This window comes from Mus caroli, unplaced genomic scaffold, assembly GCF_978045245.1.
Source record: "Mus caroli unplaced genomic scaffold, Mus_caroli_1 scaffold_2, whole genome shotgun sequence".
In the NCBI taxonomy this organism is placed as follows: domain Eukaryota; kingdom Metazoa; phylum Chordata; class Mammalia; order Rodentia; family Muridae; genus Mus; species Mus caroli.
The window spans coordinates 130681357-130699865 of NW_028227257.1; the positions used below are offsets into that span (position 1 = coordinate 130681357).

The 18509-nt window shown below is 42.3% G+C and overlaps 1 protein-coding gene and 1 long non-coding RNA gene across 2 annotated transcripts in view; one reads left to right on the forward strand and one right to left on the reverse strand.

Moving 5' to 3' along the window:
- Lypd6 (LY6/PLAUR domain containing 6) overlaps nt 1–18509 on the reverse strand; it is a 136034-nt gene that overhangs the window by 47562 nt on the left and 69963 nt on the right. The window lies entirely within an intron of this gene.
- Nucleotides 4398–7357, forward strand: LOC147005925 (uncharacterized). The gene is made up of 3 exons (XR_015045344.1): nt 4398–4548; nt 6435–6769; nt 7166–7357. It is a non-coding gene; the product is annotated as an uncharacterized LOC147005925 (long non-coding RNA).

Sequence of the window (18509 nt, forward strand, 5' to 3'; positions counted from 1 at the left end):
GTTGGTCTCTGCTTACTGTAAGACTTGTGGGGCTGGAGAGATGGCTCAGTGGTTAAAAGCACTTGACTGGCCTTCCAGAGTTTCTGAATTAGATTCCCAGCAATCACATGGTGGCTCACAACCATCTGTAATGAGATCTAATTGCCTCTTCTGGTGTGATGAAGGCAGACCACCCATATACAAAACACATGAATAATCTTAAAAAAAAAAAAAAAAAGCTTGTGGACAGGTGTTCCTCTTGGACTGTTTGCAACCCTGGAAACCCAGTGTCCCTCAGCAGCAGCTCAACGCCCATAGACAAAACTTCCAGGTTCATTGTTAGTCAAACAAAACAAAACAAAAATAGCAATGCTCATTCCTTTAATCACGATATATTCTAATAAGTATTAGACCCTGTTCTAAGTGCTAGGGCTACATAGGAAACACAAAAGATAAAAGCATTATCTGATATTGTACTTCAATCTATTTGTGACTTACCCAAGCTCTGAATTTTTGGAAGGAAAAAAAAATTGGTTCAATAAAATTAATAATAGCTTTCAGCTCAAGGGCCAATTGATTAAATATGGCTTATTAACATTTTTGGCTCAGCGCAGCTCACATGTCTTCTCCAGCCATGATTGCTGGTTACACTTTAAAATACAAGAGCAAAAACCATAACAGATGGATTTCTTTCAGATTACCTGGCAGATCTCAAAATCCCACGGCTGTGCTAGACAGGCGTTCCCTCCAGACACACTACAATTTTACCACTGCTACTTTCTAAATGCTTTTCCAAAGCGTCCTCGCTTCCTCATTCCTGTGGCTAGCTCTTTGCTCTCGTCCTTCACTTTTGCTTAGGCTGTGGAAACTTCTAGACTGCTTTCCCAGCCTCTGGCTTCTCCTCTGTCCTATCTTCTGATATTATAGACTTCTAAAACAGAAATCTACTAATGAAGTTTTACAGTTGGAAACCACCTTGGGGTCCGACTGCTTCCAGGGTATAGTTTAAATTCTTCACTGTCATCACCTGGAAAGATGGAGCTTAAGCAAGCCCCAGGAGAATCATAAACCATGTGGCTGGGACTCTGGAGCAGTCATGCTATCCTAGGTAAAGAAGTGCACCCCTTTGAAGAGCTAATTTCTGGCAAACCTCTGCTCCTGAATCCTGTTGGGGTGAAGGGGGGGGACACTTGATTGTACGATACCGATACTATTTTTAAAAAGGCTCAGTAGCATGTCAGGGAATTCAAACCCAGTGGGCTTAGCTAGTGATACCTATGGTTTAAAGACTACCTCCTAAGGAGGCATGACACCACGCCATCCCCACAAGGCCCACTTCATAATGGAGAGATCAGGATTAGGACCAAATCTGTGTCATTCATTCTGGATTCCATACTGCCAATAGCTGGCATCATAGAACCTTGGACCAGCCTTCTAACTATCTTGGCTTAAAAGCTATCATCCCTCAGAAGGGATCAGGTGTTGTCCTTTAGAAAATGTGACTGAGGCCTCTAAATAACACACTGCCCTGAGAAAAAAGAACCTATGCGCCCTAAACCAAAGCATGGGAGCGGAGTGGCTTCTCTTTGGACACTCCCATTGTTCCATGAGAGTTATCTCACTTTCTATCCACAAACTTCTGCTCTGGAAAGCTGCAAGAGCCCATGCCACTGGGATTCCAGTGGAAAAGCTATAGATACCACAACAGCAGCTTGAATTCTCTGTGCCTGGGGATCTACAGAACACCACATCGTGGGAATAACTGACCCAAATTAGCAGGAAGAGGCTTAGCTGCTTCCATTGAAACCAACTGCAACCAGGAACAGTCAGTGTGGAACAATCCTAGCCCAAGAACGGCACAGCCACAAGACTTCAGAGCCCAGGCAAAGGATATGGCAGGCCTGCCATTAAGATCTGCCAAGGTGATGAGCTCAGAAAGGACAGTGTGAGGCCCAAAGTTAACTGCAATTAGAGAGGGGTGGTTTCTCCCGCTCAGCTGAGAGCAGCAGCCCACTGGAGACAGGGATGGGGATGCTCCATAAGTGTGAATGTAGAAAAGCAATGGACTTCAGCAGCCGGGAGCAAGAACATCTTGGATTTCCTGTCCATTTGGAGTGAAATAGGACTCCTCTGACAGGCATTGCTAGCTCAAGGATTCTTAAGATTACAGTTTAACATCAGATCCTTCTTGTCTTCCCTGATTCTCTTCCTCCTTCCCCCTTTTCTCATACTGCAATATGACAGTTCCCCCAGCTCTATCCCATACCCTTCAAAGATGCTTATCCTAATCAGACTGTTTCAGGGCTAACCCGACCTGAGCAGGGTCCTCCCTCCTCCATCTCTACCATCTCTAGGGGCATTCTCTCTACTTCTTAGCCCACAGTCACCACACTCTTGGCCCAAAAGCTTTCTGCTGCCTGGTCTGGGGAAATGTCTGCCATACCTCTTATGAAGAAGCCCTCCCTCTCTTCTCTAGTCAACCTGAGGTATCTAAACTAGTCAAGCAGTGGCCTTGGGGGCTGGCTTGCTCTCCTATTTCTGGTTATGCATGGCTTGCCGGGACAACTCCTTACATCACGTTTCAGGGTTCCATATGTTGCACAGGTGTGTATCCACACAAAGCTCCTTTCCCTTTAGACAGAGAAAAATCAAGAGCAACGCTCACCCAGCCAGTACTCAGGAAACATGCTTCATGACATAAATGCTGCTGAGAGGTCTGGTAAGGAGAATTCTACTGAGGTCTTAATAAAATCAGAAAATGATGACATGCATGAGACAGAGACAGAGACAGAGACAGAGAGAGAGAGAGAGAGAGAGAGAGAGACCCTGAATTTTAAATGTTACACGCTCACTCACTCAAAATTAAAAAGAAAGTCAACTTGATGACAAAGCAAGTTGAACGAATGGACTGTTAGCCCAGTATGACTGCCGGTACCTATCACTCTAAACCACTTCCAAAGTCACAACCAGGAGCTCAAGGAAGGTACCCTAAGAGGCTAGACTGATGGGCAACTGGAAGATACGAAGTTTTTAAGTTCACAGGATGCTTCCCACCTCATCCTACCATAGACTGCATTCAGCTCACCAAGAAGGCAACTGAGTGCTGGCTTTCTTACTCAACAAAAGAACCTAACACAGACTAAGTCCTGCACCAAGTACTGAACATCTAGATTTGATTAAAAACCATCCCTTTACTTCCAGAAAAATAATAATTGACTAGGAAAGAATAACACAAAAATGGTACAATTCTGTATTATTTTGAGTAGATTTCATTAAGGTATTTATTTTCTGCTAAAAGCAAACACCTTGATTTTTCCAATATTTCAAACAAGCAAAAATATGACATTAGCAAAGATGCTGTTTCAGGAAAGTCTTGTAAGCCACTTGTTTGTTTTCAGGATGTCAACAGGTGAGCTCTTGTCCTTATAAAACTATAGCATGTAGGGGCTCGGGTGCTATTTAGTCAGGAAAGTGCCTGACTTGCAAGCAGGCAGAGCTGAGTTTGTTGTCTGAACCCCCATCAAGAATCCGGTATGGTGGCATGCTTGTTTCCCCTGCACTGGGAAAGGGCACGAGCACATTCCTGGGGCTTGCAGGCCGGCCAACTTAGTCTACTTGGTGAGTTCCATGCCAGTGAAAGACACACTCAAGAAGAAGTGGGCAGCACCAGATGAACAGGAGCCGAGGTTGTCCCCTGACCTTCTCATGCTCCTGTGCACACACTAACACACACAAATTATAGAAGATAGGTAGGAATTGAAGATATGGGAATACTGAGCCTTCCATAAATAGTCATGGTGGGGGATGGAGAAAGGGCTCAGTGTTTGAGAGCCCTGGCTGGAAGAGCACTTCCAGAGGTCTGAGTTCAATTCCCAGTCCCCACATGCTATCTCACAACTATCTATAAAGGGATCTGATATCGTCTTCTGGGTGCAGGCATACATGCTTTCATATACATGAAATGTATAACTAAATCTGTAAAAAATAATAGTAGCAAGCATTTAATAAATTCCCCCGTAAGTGCATCAACCTTCAAAATCGTAGCTTCTCTCGCCATACTGACTTTCTTGTTCTCACCGTGCTGTAAGATATACGCAGGGAAGAAAGAATCTGAAGCACAATCCTGCTTCTTATCCCATTTCTAGTGACTTGGGGGCTATTTTAAAATAAAGTAAAATAAAATAAAATAAAATAAAATAAAAAACAATCCACAAATGCAACAGCATCCATTCCTAGGGAACTGCTCACAGACTGAGAGTGCTGAGGACCTGGCTATGCATCATAAAGGTGCAGCTGGCCAGCATGAGGCTCTGTCCATAACTTATTTACACATGTAGTGCCCTGCCAAGGTTACACAGGATGTTCTCAGTTGCTATCCAGTGTGCTGTGTGCACTGCGCTCAGGATGAGGGTGGACTTGGCACTGGTTCCAACCCCCGGAGGCCACCTTCACCAAGCAAATCGATTCCCAGGCAATGTCTGGGCTCTACAGAGTAGATATGTGAACTTCACATTCCTAACGACCCTGGCCAGCACTTTAAAACACCCAAATTGAAACCGCTTCATGTCAGTGAGTATTGGGAGAATTTTAACAACTGGATTAAAAGGCCAATCAATGGGTAAATCCCCAGGGGAAGAGCTAATGCCAGGGAATAGATTAACCGTTAACTGATTTCAAGAGCAAATGGAAAGTGCAAATCTCAGAGAACCAAGGTGAGAAAGAGAATAAAGAGGCAGAGGGAGCAGGAGCTGGAAGAGTCCAGAGCAGTAGAAACCAGTGGGCTAAGTCTGTACCAGCATGGGAAATAATTCTCTCTCTCCTACTGCCTCCCCTTCCCCACATTTTCCATTTTCTTCATGCAGATAAAATGTAGGCAGCTTTATTCTGTTCATTTGTTTTCTCGTATGTAGGTGTAATAACTAGACAGTAAAAATGTACCCAGTGTTACGGCAGAGAAAGGAAACGAGGTTGAGCCTGGGAGCACACTTCTTATCAGTCTATGCGGTTTGCATTTTCTTAACCACGAACAAGGATTCAAAGACATTGGAAATGTTTTCTGCGGGATATGTTTAATTCCAGGCCAGCTTCCCCTACTATCTAGTCCGTTTCTTGGTCAAACACTTCTACTGGCTATCACTCTGTGAGCAAGTCAATTTATTTCAAATTATATCCCACCCCACACTGCCAACCCACTTACTAGCAAAATGGATTTGAGAAGGCCTATAATAAAAGATTCATAGTAAGGCTGTTAAATAAAACAAGCAAATCAAATGCATGGAAAGGAAAGGGAGATGAAAGGCCCAGGCATGGTATTGACCGCGATTGAGCAAGGAGCACAGATCCAAGTTCCCCACAGAAAAGGCAGGCATGGAAGCATGATGGGGGTTATCATTCTTGTTGTCTGCAAAAAAGATTTTATGCCAGTTTGTCAAAGGAGACATTTTTACCAGGTGCTGAATTCTCAGAGACAGTCTGTCAGGGACTTTGGGAACATTTTGATTTTACAGCCGTAAGCCTAAACACTGGTTCTCAAATCTGACCCTGAAGGAGAAAGCTTATTACAGTTGGCTGAGTCGTGTTCTTAGAAATTCTGACCCAGACGTCTGGGGGTTAGGGTCTGAAGCTCTGCATTTCTGACAGACTCCCCGATGCTGTTACTGTGAGACCACCCTGACACCTTAGGACCTAAGACTACCTATCCCAGAGGACTGATAATAATGGTTCTGTTCTGGCTTTCCCCCAACTTGACACAAGCTAAACTCATGGGGAGAAGGAACCTCATAAGAAAACCCTCATTAAGAAAATGCCTCCCAAATGGATGGAAGTAGAAAATATCATCATGATTGAGGTAACCCAGACCCAAAGGGACAGGCAGGGTATATGTTCACTGATAAGTGGATATTAGCCATAAAGTGCAGGATAACTATGCTATAATCAATAGACTCAAAGAAGCCAAGTAACAAGGAGGGCCCAAGAGAGTCTGGTAGAATCTTTCTTAGAAGGGGAAATAAAATAGCTATCGGAGCTGGATGGTGGGAGAGAACTGGGTAGGAGAGGGGATGGGAATGGGGATGGGGGTGGGGATCAGATGTAGGGAGAGAACAGAAATGGGCAGATGGGGGTGGCAATCTCTAGAATGTGCCAGAGACCTGGGGTGGGGGAGGCTCCAAGGGAGCTATGGGATGATTCTAGCTGATACTCCTAGCAGTGGGGGGATATCGATTCTAAAGTGGCCACTTCCTGTAGTCAGGCAGGACTCCCAATACAGGGATAAGGACAGAAACCCACCCACAAAACCTTTGACCTAAAATGTATCCTGCCTACAAGATGTGCAGGGACAAAGATGGAGTAGAGACTGGGGGAATGACCAACCAATGATCGTCCCAAATTGAGACCCATCCCATGGGCAAGAACCAGTTCCTGACACTATTAATAATACTCTATTTTGCTTGTAGACAGGAGCCTAGCATCCTCTGAAAGGCTCCACTGGGGAATCATATGTAAGAGAGAGGATTAGAGGACTTGAAGAGGACAAGGATTCCACAGGAAGACCAACAGAGTCAACTAACCTGAACCCTTGGGGGTTCCCACAGACTGAACCACCAACCAAAGAGCAAGCACAGGCTCTCTACCTATATGTAAGATATGTAGCAGAGCAGATGAGCATCTTGATCTTCATGTGGGCCCCCCAAGCACAGGAGTGGGGGATGTTCCTGGATCTGTTGGATCCCATTCCCCTAGCTGGGCTGCCGGACTGGCCTCAGTGGAAGAGGATTAACCTAATCCTGCAGTGAGTTGATGTGCCAGGGTCGGGGGAGGGGATATTGGGGATGGGTGATACCTAGAGGGGAGCTTCCCCTTCTCAAAGGAGACAGGAATGGGGGGAGGATGTGCGTAAGGGGACATTGGGAGGAGAGGGGCCCTAATATTGGGATGTAAAGTGAAAATACATTTCATAAAAAATTTTTTAAAAGAAAAAGAAAATGCCTCTATCAGATGGCCTCTAGGCAAACCTGTAGAGCCTTGATTAATGACTGATTTGGGAGGGATCAGGCCAGGCAGTGTGGGCAGTATCAGCCCTGGGGATGTGGGTCTGAATTGTGTAAGAAAGCAGGCTGAGCAAGCCACAAGGGAACAAGCAGGTATGCAGCATTTCTCTGTGCTTTCTGATTCCATTTTTTTCCAGGAGTTCCTGCCCTGCCTTCTCCAGTGATGGAGCGTGGCCTGAAAGGTGTAAGATGGAAACAAAACAAAACAGACAACCCCACTTTTCTTCCCCAAGTTTCTTTTGGTCATGGTGTTTTATCACAGCAATAAGAATATCTAGATGGTTCCATCAAGTGGTTCTGCTGATGCCCTGGAGGAATCCTTAACACAGCCTGCATTTCAGTTAAAACATGGAAAAATAACCCAGGAGAAGGATCTCTGATGCTAAGGTGCCAAACATGTTCTTCAAATGATCTAACTGGAAAATAAAACTAGAACTTGAAGATGGTCCTGTGTATGACCCTTCCTAACACAAACATGCAAACATGTTACAGCACCTCAGATCCAACAGTAGCTAGACAGACGATATATATACAACTTTTAAAGGGCTGATTCATTAACAACAGCCCCAATTTCACCCAGAAAGTTGCTTTCTGGCCAGCATCTGAAACACATTATAACTCAGTTCCTAAATCAAGACTCAGTGATCTTGGGCCAGCTCAGTGGGTAAAGCCGCCTGCCACCAAGGCTCGCTGCATGAGCTTAATCCCCCTCAGAACACACATGGTGGAAAGAAGGAATCAGCATGGAATGCCATCTTTTGACTTGCAAGAGCACACACAAAACTGATGTGCCTTTAGAAAATCTGCACTCTTGTTTATTTCTTTTCTGTGGACACTGGAAAGGAAGATGGGCTGTTTTAAGAATTAACATAGATGCTTTCCCCAGAGAAGACAGAGTAGTTATTTTCAATATAAACAGCATCATTTGCCTTCCAGTATCCCTGAGTACCAGGCACCTGAGTCACAGCATTCAAGTCCACACCTGAGGCCACTTGTCCCTAAATTCTGCTTAGCTCATACCTGTTAAAAGCACTCAGAGCCTCAAGATACAATGAATACATTTAACAACTGCACCCAGATACGAACACAGAAAAAAAAAACCCACAAACACACCAACACTCACATTTACAATAGGTCTGATTTATAAAATTAAAAAAACACCCCCAAATAGCCAGGCACGGTGGCACAAGCCTGCAGTCTAAGCAGTTAGGAGGCTAAAGAAGAAAAATCATGAGTTTGAGGACAGATCCTGATCTGCCCTGCCCTTGGCCTGGGAGCATCAACTGGAAACAAATCAAGCAGATACACTTATTTGCTGATATAGAGGAATAAGCACACGGACCCTGGCTCTTCTGACTGTAATTATTACCATGGAAAAGCAGAGGTCTTCACGTGATACAGGTAAAGTGGGTGCTGGATATATGATTATGGAATATCAGCTGTGCCCAAGGGATGGACACAGTCAACTTCCAGGGCTCACAGGGGTTCCGTGGAAGGCATGACCTCATAGACACCATTAAGAGGAGCTATAGCTAGTGGAAACAAAGACAGAATGGTGAATGACCCTGAACCAGGCACTAAAGGTTGCATGTACAGAAGTTACTCGCCCCTTCCATATTACACACTGAAGAACTGTGTCCAACAGGGCAAGTGCTGGCCCCAAATCCACTTCCCAGAATTCCTTTCAGAAGTGATTATGGCAGTTCCTGTTCAATACAAGTGGAAGAAGTAACAGGCTCCTGGAGTCGCCTCTGTTTCAACTTTTGTTTTCCTGTCTTTTCCTTCACCCTATTAGATGCTTATAATACAGACAAGAAGTCTTAAAGTGTGGCTGCCTTTTTACAAGGAGACTGAAGTTCAGAGAGATGGGCAGAAACACAGGAACTACCACACCTTCCCAGGACTGCCCACATCCAGGATTTGGATCATTGAGAACAGTAAATTCTGATTTAGTTACTGCCTTGGCCTGAGGAGGCATACAAACAGAGGACTATCTTATACACATAGATGGTGCTGAGCAAGAACCACCACTTAGTTTTCTTCTTGTCATAAAAGATAATAAGCTTGGATGTGGTGGCACCAACCTCCAACCCCAGGACTTGGGAAGCTGTAATTGGAAGATCATCAAGCCCAACCACGTTAGACCACGAGTTACACCATGAGTTATACCAGGGAGGGACTGCCATGAAATAACATGATAACAATGGTTAGCACCGTTTAGTTTATAGTTTCCTCCAAAAAATATTTCGTACCAATGCATAACCCCAGAGAGTAAAGATTTATTTTAACATTTGCTCTTCACCCCATAATAAAATCACCGAGCTATGAACACGCCAATGTGTGTATGCATGCATGACCATTTATCATCTCCTTACATGCCATCACACATCTCAAGCTCTGATGTTAGCCTTTCCTCTTGCCCCAAAAACAGCCATCTGTCATCTTAGCCCAAACAGGCAGCAAGAAACAATGCCAGACTTCTAAATTCTTTTTTTTTCTTTTCTTCAATGGGAAGGTTGGGATGGGTTTCCAGCCAGATGCAATAAGAAACCCCAAATGCTGAAAGGATACATGGCACTGCTGTCTACACAGCAGTGTGTCAGTAAATTTTCCTTCTGTCACAGAAGCACCATTAGGTCATAAGCATCGTTAGGTTGTCACTGCTGTACCTCAACAACCACACCCAGGGTTCAGAGCCAACTTCTGGAGCACTGGAACTGTAACAAGCCTACTGTAGCAGCAAGCGCTGGGGAGAACACAGGATTGCTGTCCTTCATCACAGTTCTAGACTCTTGGGCAGTATAGGAGAGTGGCAAGAAACTGGAGGCAGGAGGCCAACACCACCCTGACTTGACTAAATAGCTATGAGATAGAATGAGACAGCACAGAGGCAGCCAATCTCAGCCAGCCCCATTACATCCTAGTGAATAGTCTCCAGGGTGAAGCCAGGAAGAAAGACTGAAGTTCTTAATAGTAGAGCAGATGGTCCCAGATCAAGCAGTGTCACCTCGAAGTCACACAAATAACAGGGGCATGTGTGCACACAGTACAAAACATGGGAATCAAAGAAGGGGAGAGAGTGACTGAAAGCAACAGAGAAGAGTGCCTTCACTTTGCACTCCATACTAACTTTTTGTTTAGAAATAGACTTGCATGGTCTTGCTAATGATAATCAACAGCAACAGAAGGAAATTGTACCTTTTGTTTTCAAGTACCTACTTCCTTTTCATGTCTCGTGTTCTAAGTGCTTTAGCTATCTCATTTTTGATTTTAGTTAAACATCGAGAGTGCCTCTTTATGAAAATCACAAGCTGTCGGGCCTGGTGGCTCATGTCTATAATCCCAGCAATCAGAAGAGACAGGCAAAATAATCATGGCAAGTTCAAGGCCAACTTGGTCAATGCAGAGTTTTCCAGGCCAGTCATGGGACTACATTCTCAAAATATAAAAGAAAGACGGTCAAAAGCATAGCAAGTTACCGGCAAAGGAAAATGATCAGATTGGCATGGATTCTGCTTGTGCAGGACCCAGCAAAGAACTGACTCCAGGACTTCTGTATCTAATCAAGGTGTCACATGACTTGTAGACCAACAGAAAATGTATAGGGAAGATACAACTCCACTGGTGAGGCTGGACTAGCAGGTGCCACTTCATGACCGTGTCTATTCTACACATTTCACTTACTGTGCAGGTCATCTGCAGATGTGGCTACTGTTCCTGCCTCCCCCACTCTCCATGCATGCCAGCCACACTTCTAAATCCATGTATTCAAGGCAAGAGAAGGGAAAGCAGTTACTGCGGGTCTAGCATTAAATCTAAGAGGATAATACACCATGACTAGGAACATGTCAGTTAAAAGTTAGAGATTCCTGCAGTAAGAAATGAACCCAGAATATTTTGTCATAATAGACAAGAATGGAAGAAAAAAAGATGTCAGGAAGAAGCAGGGCTGAAAGCAGGCAGGGAGTGTGTGTGTGTGTGGGGGGGGAGACAGGGACATAACATCCCTAAACTCTCAGTATGAACTGCCACTGATAGAAATTAATATAACTGACTTTAGAAGTGGGAAGCTGAGTAGGCCAATTACTAAAGAAGAGATTGGGAAAGCGGCTGAATTTGTATCATTAAAAAGGAGAACAGAAATGGGTAATTTCATAGTGGATTGCATGTGTCTTATACAGAACAGAAATCACTAAAATTAATGATTCAAGATGATAGAATCTCAGGGAAAACCCTCAAAGCCCACCATCTTAGGGGAGTCATTGAGACTTAAAATGAAAACTAGTGAAGGTAAGTGTCAAGGAAGTGGAGGTGCTTCCGTGGGTGAACACTTACAAACATTCTTAAGTAGAATCCTAATGAATGTGGCCAACCATGGGGGGGGGTGGTAGGAAAAATCATTGCAGTGGGCAGTTTCCATAAGACCATTACCATCAACATAACAGCCACACATGTGAACAGAAAGCAGTGGGCTATGCCAACAGAGTCTAGCCAAAGACATTTGGTGAAGCTAAGTATCCATTTAAAATAAAACTTAGTTCAAGATAAGAAGAAGAACGAAGTCTTTAAACATGAAAATAGCTAACCATTAAAAAAATCAATTGTAGACCATAAACCAACCCACACCTCAGGCAGAATTCTCCTATCTCGCCAGAAATCAGGCCAGCACCTGAATTCAAGGAGAGACTGCCCTCCGCCACCTTGCCTATGTTGGCTAGCATGACCCCAATCATCCCTCCTCCTCTCCTTGTTACCACATCCTGGCCAGCACCTCCAGTGAAAGTCTCCTATTCCAGCAGGGGCCCAGGCCAGCATCCTGAATCCTAGAGACCAGCACAGCTCGCTGAAAACCAGGCAGAAGCCTCCCATCCGAACAGAAGCCAGACCAGCATCTGGAACCCCAGAGGACCCCGAGCTGATCAGAGGCCACACATATTGACAAATCTCTAGCACCCAACTTGAGTGGCAACCCCCTGCTGGACCAGAGGCCGCCCAGGTAATTAGAAGGCCAGCCCCCAATTTGGGCAGAACCCTCCTACCCACAGGCCAGATGACCATGCAGAAAAAAAGAAACCTAGGAAGAAAACACTTACCCAACAAAGACAAACACAGAAATATATACCTAGAACTATAATCTCTCCAAATCCAGATGCCTAAACGTCAGTGTAAGAATACTACCAATAGCAGATGGAACAATATGTTATCACCAGAGCCCAGTCATCCCACTACGCAAGACCTGATATTACAACATAGCTGAAGCAAAAGAAAATGACCATAAAACCAACCTTATGAAGATGTTAGAGGTCCTTAAAGAAGAAATGAACAAATCCCTCAAAGCCATCAAGGAAAAGACAATCAAAACATGAGAGGAAATCAACAAATCTCTTAAAGAATGTCACAAAAGTCAACAAACAGGAGGAGGAAACAAACAAAAGTGTTCAAGAACTGGAAATAGTAATCAAGGCAACAGAACTGAGGGATTCTGGAAATGGAACAATCTAGGTAAGCAATCAGGAGCCATAGATGCGAGCATCACCAACAGAATACAAGAGATGGAAGAGAAAATCTCAGGCATTGAAGACAAGATAGAAGGAATAGATATATCATTTAAAGGAAATGTTAAATCTAAAAAATTCCTTATATAAACATTCAGAAAATCTGGGACACTATGAAAAGACCAAAGCTAAGAATAATAGGAACAGAAAAAGATTCACAGCTCAAAGAGCCAGAAAATATTCTTAACAAAATCATTGAAGAAAAATTTCCTAACCTAAGAAACAACATGCCTATAAAAGTACAAGAAGCATACAGAACACCAAATAGATCTGACCAGGAAAGAAAGTCCCCTTGACACAAAATAGCAAGAACACTAAACATGCAGAGCAAAGTAAGAATATGAAAAGCTGCAAGAGAAAAGGGCCAAGTAACATTTAAAGGTAGAACTACTGGACTTACACTCCACTTCTCAGTGTAGACACTAAAAGCCAGAAGGACCTAAAGAGATATGCTGCAGACTTTAAGAGACCACAGCAATTCTCACCTGAGGAATACCGAATGGCTGAGAAGCACCTGAAAAAAATGTTCAACATCCTTAATCATTAGGGAAATGAAAATCAAAACAACCCTGAGATTCCACCTCACACCAGCCAGAATGGCTAAGTTCAAAAATTCAGGTGACAGCAGATGCTGGCGAGGATGTGGAGAAAGAGGAACACTCCTCCATTGTTGGTGGGATTGCAAGCTTGTACAACCACTCTGGAAATCAGTCTGGCGGTTCCTTAGAAAATTGGACATAGAACTACTGGAGGATCCAGCAATACCTCTCCTGGGCATATATCCAGAAGATGTTCCAACCGGTAAGAAGGACACATGCTCCACTATGTTCATAGCAGCCTTATTTATAATAGCCAGAAGCTGGAAAGAACCCAGATGCCCCTCAACAGAGGAATGGATACAGAAAATGTGGTACATTTACACAATGGAGTACTACTCAGCTATTAAAAAGAATGGATTTATGAAATTCCTAGGCAAATGGATAGACCTGGAGGGCATCATCCTGAGTGAGGTAACACAATCACAAAGGAACTCACACAATATGTATTCACTGATAAGTGGATATTAGCCCAAAACTTAGGATACCCAAGATATATAATACTATCTGCTAAGCACATGAAACTCAAGAAGAATGAAGACCAAAGTGGGGTCATTGTACCCCTTTTTAGAATTGGGAACAAAACATCCATGGAAGGAGTTACAGAAACAAAGATTGGAGCTGAGAGGAAAGGATGGACCATCTAGAGACTGCCGTATCCAGGGATCCATCCCATAATCAGCTTCCAAATGCTGACACCATTGCATACACTAGCAAGATTTTGCTGAAAGGATCCTGATATAGCTGTCTCTTGTGAGACTATGCCGGGGCCTAGCAAACACAGAAGTGGATGCTCACAGTCAGCTAGTGGATGGATCACAGGGCTCCCAATGGAGGAGCTGGAGAAAATACCCAAGGAGCTAAAGGGATCTGCAACCCTATAGGTGGTACAACATGATGAACTAACCAGTACCCCGGAGCTCTTGACTCTAGCTGTATATGTATCAAAAGATGGCCTAGTCGGCCATCACTGGAAAGAGAGGCCCATTGGACACACAAACTTTATATGCCCCAGTACAGGGGAATGCCAGGGCCAAAAAAAAAAAAAAAAAATGGGAATGGGTGGGTAGGGAAATAGGGGAGAGGGGGGAGGGTATGGGGGACTTTTAGGATAGCATTGGAAATGTAATTGAGGAAAATACGTAATAAAATATATTTAAAAAAAAGAGACCACAGATGCCAACCCAGACTACTGTTCCCAGCAAATGTTCTATTACAATACATGGGAAAAACAAGATATCCCACGATAAAATCAAATTTAAACAATATCTACCCACAAAGCCAGCCCTTCAGATACTAGAAGAAACACTCCAACCCAAGGAGGTTAACTATTCCCTCAAAAACATAGGCTATAAATAATCACACACCAGAAAAACAAAACAAAAGGAAGGGAAATACGTGTATGCACATGTGCACACACCATACACATACACACACTACAACCAACTATAACAAAATAACAAGAATTAACAGTCATTGTTCATTGATATCCCTCAATATCAATAGGAGTCCCTAATAAAAAGATAATGACTAACAGAATGTATATAAAAACAAGATCCTTCCTTCTGCTGCACACAGGAAACACATGTCAGCATCAAAAATAGACATTATCTCAGAGTAAAAAAGTTAGAAAAGCAGTTACCAAGCAAATGGCCCCAAGAAGCAAGCTGATGTAGACATTCTACTATCTAACAAAACAGACTTCAATTAATCAAAAGAGAAGGGGAAGGACACCATACTCAACAAAGGAAAACTCCACCAGGAGGACATCTCAATTCTGAACATCTATGTGATAAATGCAAGGACACCCATATTTGTAAAAGAAACATTATTAAAGCTTAAATCACACATCGAACCTCACTCATTGATAGTGGGAGACTTCAATGCCCCACTCTCATCCAGACATAAACAAAACAGAGAAGTATTGGATCTAACAGATATCTACAGAACATTTCACCCAAACATTAAGGAATATACCTTATTCTCTGCACTTCAGGAAAACATTCTCAAAAACAGACCTTATACTTGGTCACAAAGCAGTCTCATTTAAAATAACACCCTGCATCTAATCAGACCATCACAGACTTCTCCACATCACTGGACTTCAACAACAACAGAAACAATAGGAAGCCTACAAAGTCAATGAAACTGAACAACTCTCTACTGAATGACTACTGGGTCAAGGCAGAAATAAAGAAGAAGATTAAAGACTTCCTAACATTCAAGTAAAATGAATGCACAGCATACCCAAACATATGGAGCACAATAGTGCTAAGAGGAAAGTTCATAGCAGTAAGTACCTACATAAAGTGGAGAGATATCCTATTAGCAACTTAACAGCACACCTGAAAGTTCTAGAACAAAAAGAAGTAAACACACCCAAGAGGAGTAAAAGGCAGGAAATAATAAAACTGAGGGATGAAATCAATAAAATAGAAACAAAGAACAATACAAAGAATCAATAAACCAAAGAGTTGGTTCTTGGAGAAAAGCAACAAGATAAACAAATTATTATCCAAACTAAGTAAAAGAAAGAGAAGAATATCCAAACTAACAAAAGCAGAAGCAAAAAGAGGGACATAACAACAGACACCAAGGAAATCCAAAGAATCATTAGGTCATACTTCAAAAACCTGTACTCAACAAAATTGGAAAATCTAAAACATTTTCGATAGCTACCACTTACCAAATCAAGATTAAAAAAATAATAATAAATAGAACTATAACCTCTGAGAAAATAGAAACAGTCATTAAAAGACTCCCAGCCAAAAAATAGCTCAGGGTCAGATGGTTTTAGTGCAGAATGATACCAAACTTTCAAAGAAGAGGTAAAAACCAATACTCTTCAAACTATTCTACAAAACAGAAACAGAGGGAACACTGTCAAATTCATTTTAAAAGGCCAGTCACCCTAATACCCAAACCATACAAAGACTCAACAAAGAAAGAGAATTATAGACAGAAATTGCAGAAAGAGAAATGACAATTTCTCATGAACATTGATGAAAAATTAGTCAATAAAATACTTGCAAACTGAACTCAAGAGCACACCAAAAGTAGGCTTCACCTCAGAGAAGCAGGGATGGTTCAACATATGAAAATATTTTAATATAATGCATCATATAAACAAACTGAAAGAAAAAATAAGATCATGTCATAAGAGGTTGAGAAAGTCTTTGACAAAACCCAACCCCCCTTCATGAAAAGTCTTATAGAGATCAGGGATAAAAAGAACATAACTAATTATAATAAAAGCAATTCACAGCAAGCCTATAGCCAACTTCAAATTAAATTGAGAGAAACTCAAAGCAATTCCACTAAAGTCATAAACAACATAAGGCTGCCCACTCTCTCCTTATCTAGTCAATACAGTAATTGAAGTTCTAGCTAGGGCAATAAAACAACTAAAGGAGGCCAAGGGGGTACAAATTGGGAAGAAAGAAGTCAAAGTATCCCTGTTTTCAGATAATTTGATTTTATATATATATATCACCAAATGTTCTACCATGGGAACTTCTGCAACAGATAAACACCTTCATCGGATTGGTTGGAAACAAGATTAACTCAAAAAAAGAAAATCAGTGGCCCTGTTATATACTGTGGTAGTTTGAATGTAATTGCCAGCCCCCCCCCCGCCCCCCATAGGCCCATAGGGAGTAGCACTATTAGGAGGTGTGACAGCCTTGTTTAGCAGATGTGGCCTTGTTGGAGAAAGTGTGTCACTGTGGAGCTGAGCTTTGAGTTCTACTATTCTCAATCACGCCCCGTGGGGCAGTCTCATTCTGCTGCCTATGGATCAAGATGTAGAACTCTCTGCTCCCACAGTTCCATGTCTACCTGCACATTGCCATGCTTCCTCCCATGATGATAATAGACTAAACGTCTAAAACTGTAAGCCAGCCCCCAATTAAAAGAGTAGTCGTAGTCATGGTGTCTCTTCATAGCAATAAAACTCAAACTAAGACACATACAAATGAGCAACGGGCTGAGAAAGAAATCAGAGAACACCCTTCACAATATCCACAAATATAAAAACTCTTAGGGTAACCAAGAAAGTGAAAGACCTATATGATAATAACTTCAAGTCTTTGAAGAAGGAAACTGAAGAAGATATCAGAAGACGGAAAGACCTTCCATGCAATTGGATCCATAGACACAACATGATAAAAATGGCCACCTTTCCAAAAGCAATCTTAAGTTTCAACACAATCCCCATCAAAATTCCAACACAATATTTATGTATCTTGAAATGATAATACTCAGCTTCACATGAAAACAAACAAAAACAAAAAAAAACCCAAAACCAGGATAACTAAAACAATCCTGAACAATAAAATAACTTCAGGAGGTAGGGCCATCCCTGATTTCAAGCCATAAAACAGGGATATAGTGATAAAATTACATGGCACTGGCACAGAAACTGATCAATGAAATCAAACCAAAGATTCAGATGTAAATTGACACACCTATAGACACCTGATTTTTTTTTAAAAAATAATTCATAAATATGCAATGGAAAAAAGAAAGTATCTTCAACAAATGGTGCAAGACTAACTGGATGTGTGCTTGTAGAAGAATGCAAATTGATCCATATTTATCACGATGCACAAAACTCAAGTCTAAGTGGATCAAGACCTCAACATAAAACCCAAAATACTGAATCTAATAGAAGAGAGAGTGGGGAATAGCCTTGAGTGTGGTGGCACAGCAGATAACGTTTTGAACAGAATGCCAATTACACAAGCACTAAGATGAACAATTAATAAATGGGATCTCATGAAAACAAAAAAGCTTCTGTAAGACAAAAACCATCATCAATAGGGCAAAATGGAAGCCTACAGAATGGGAAAAGATGTTTTACCAACTCCACTTCTGTCAGAGAGGTAATATCCGAAATATATAAAGAATTCAAGAAACTAGACATCAACAAACTAAGTAACCTGATAATTAGATTATCTAATAATCTGATAATCTTTAAACAATTTTAAAATGAAGTACAGGTCTAAACAGAGAATTCTCAACAGAAGAAACTCAAATGGCTGAGAAACACTTAATGTTTGGCATCCTTAGTCATCAGGGAAATGCAAATCAAAGCAACTTTGAGGTTCCATGCACCTGCTAACACGGCTAAGATCAAAACCACAAGTGACAGCTTATGCTAGCGAGGATGTGGAGCAAGGGGAACCCTCCCCTGTCACTTGTACAAACTTGTACAGCTACTATGGGGATCAATATGGTGGTTCCTCAGAAAACTGGGAATCAGTCTACCTCAAGACGCAGCCATATGACTCCTGACCTTATAAGGAAAGGACACTTCATCCTAGCCCAGG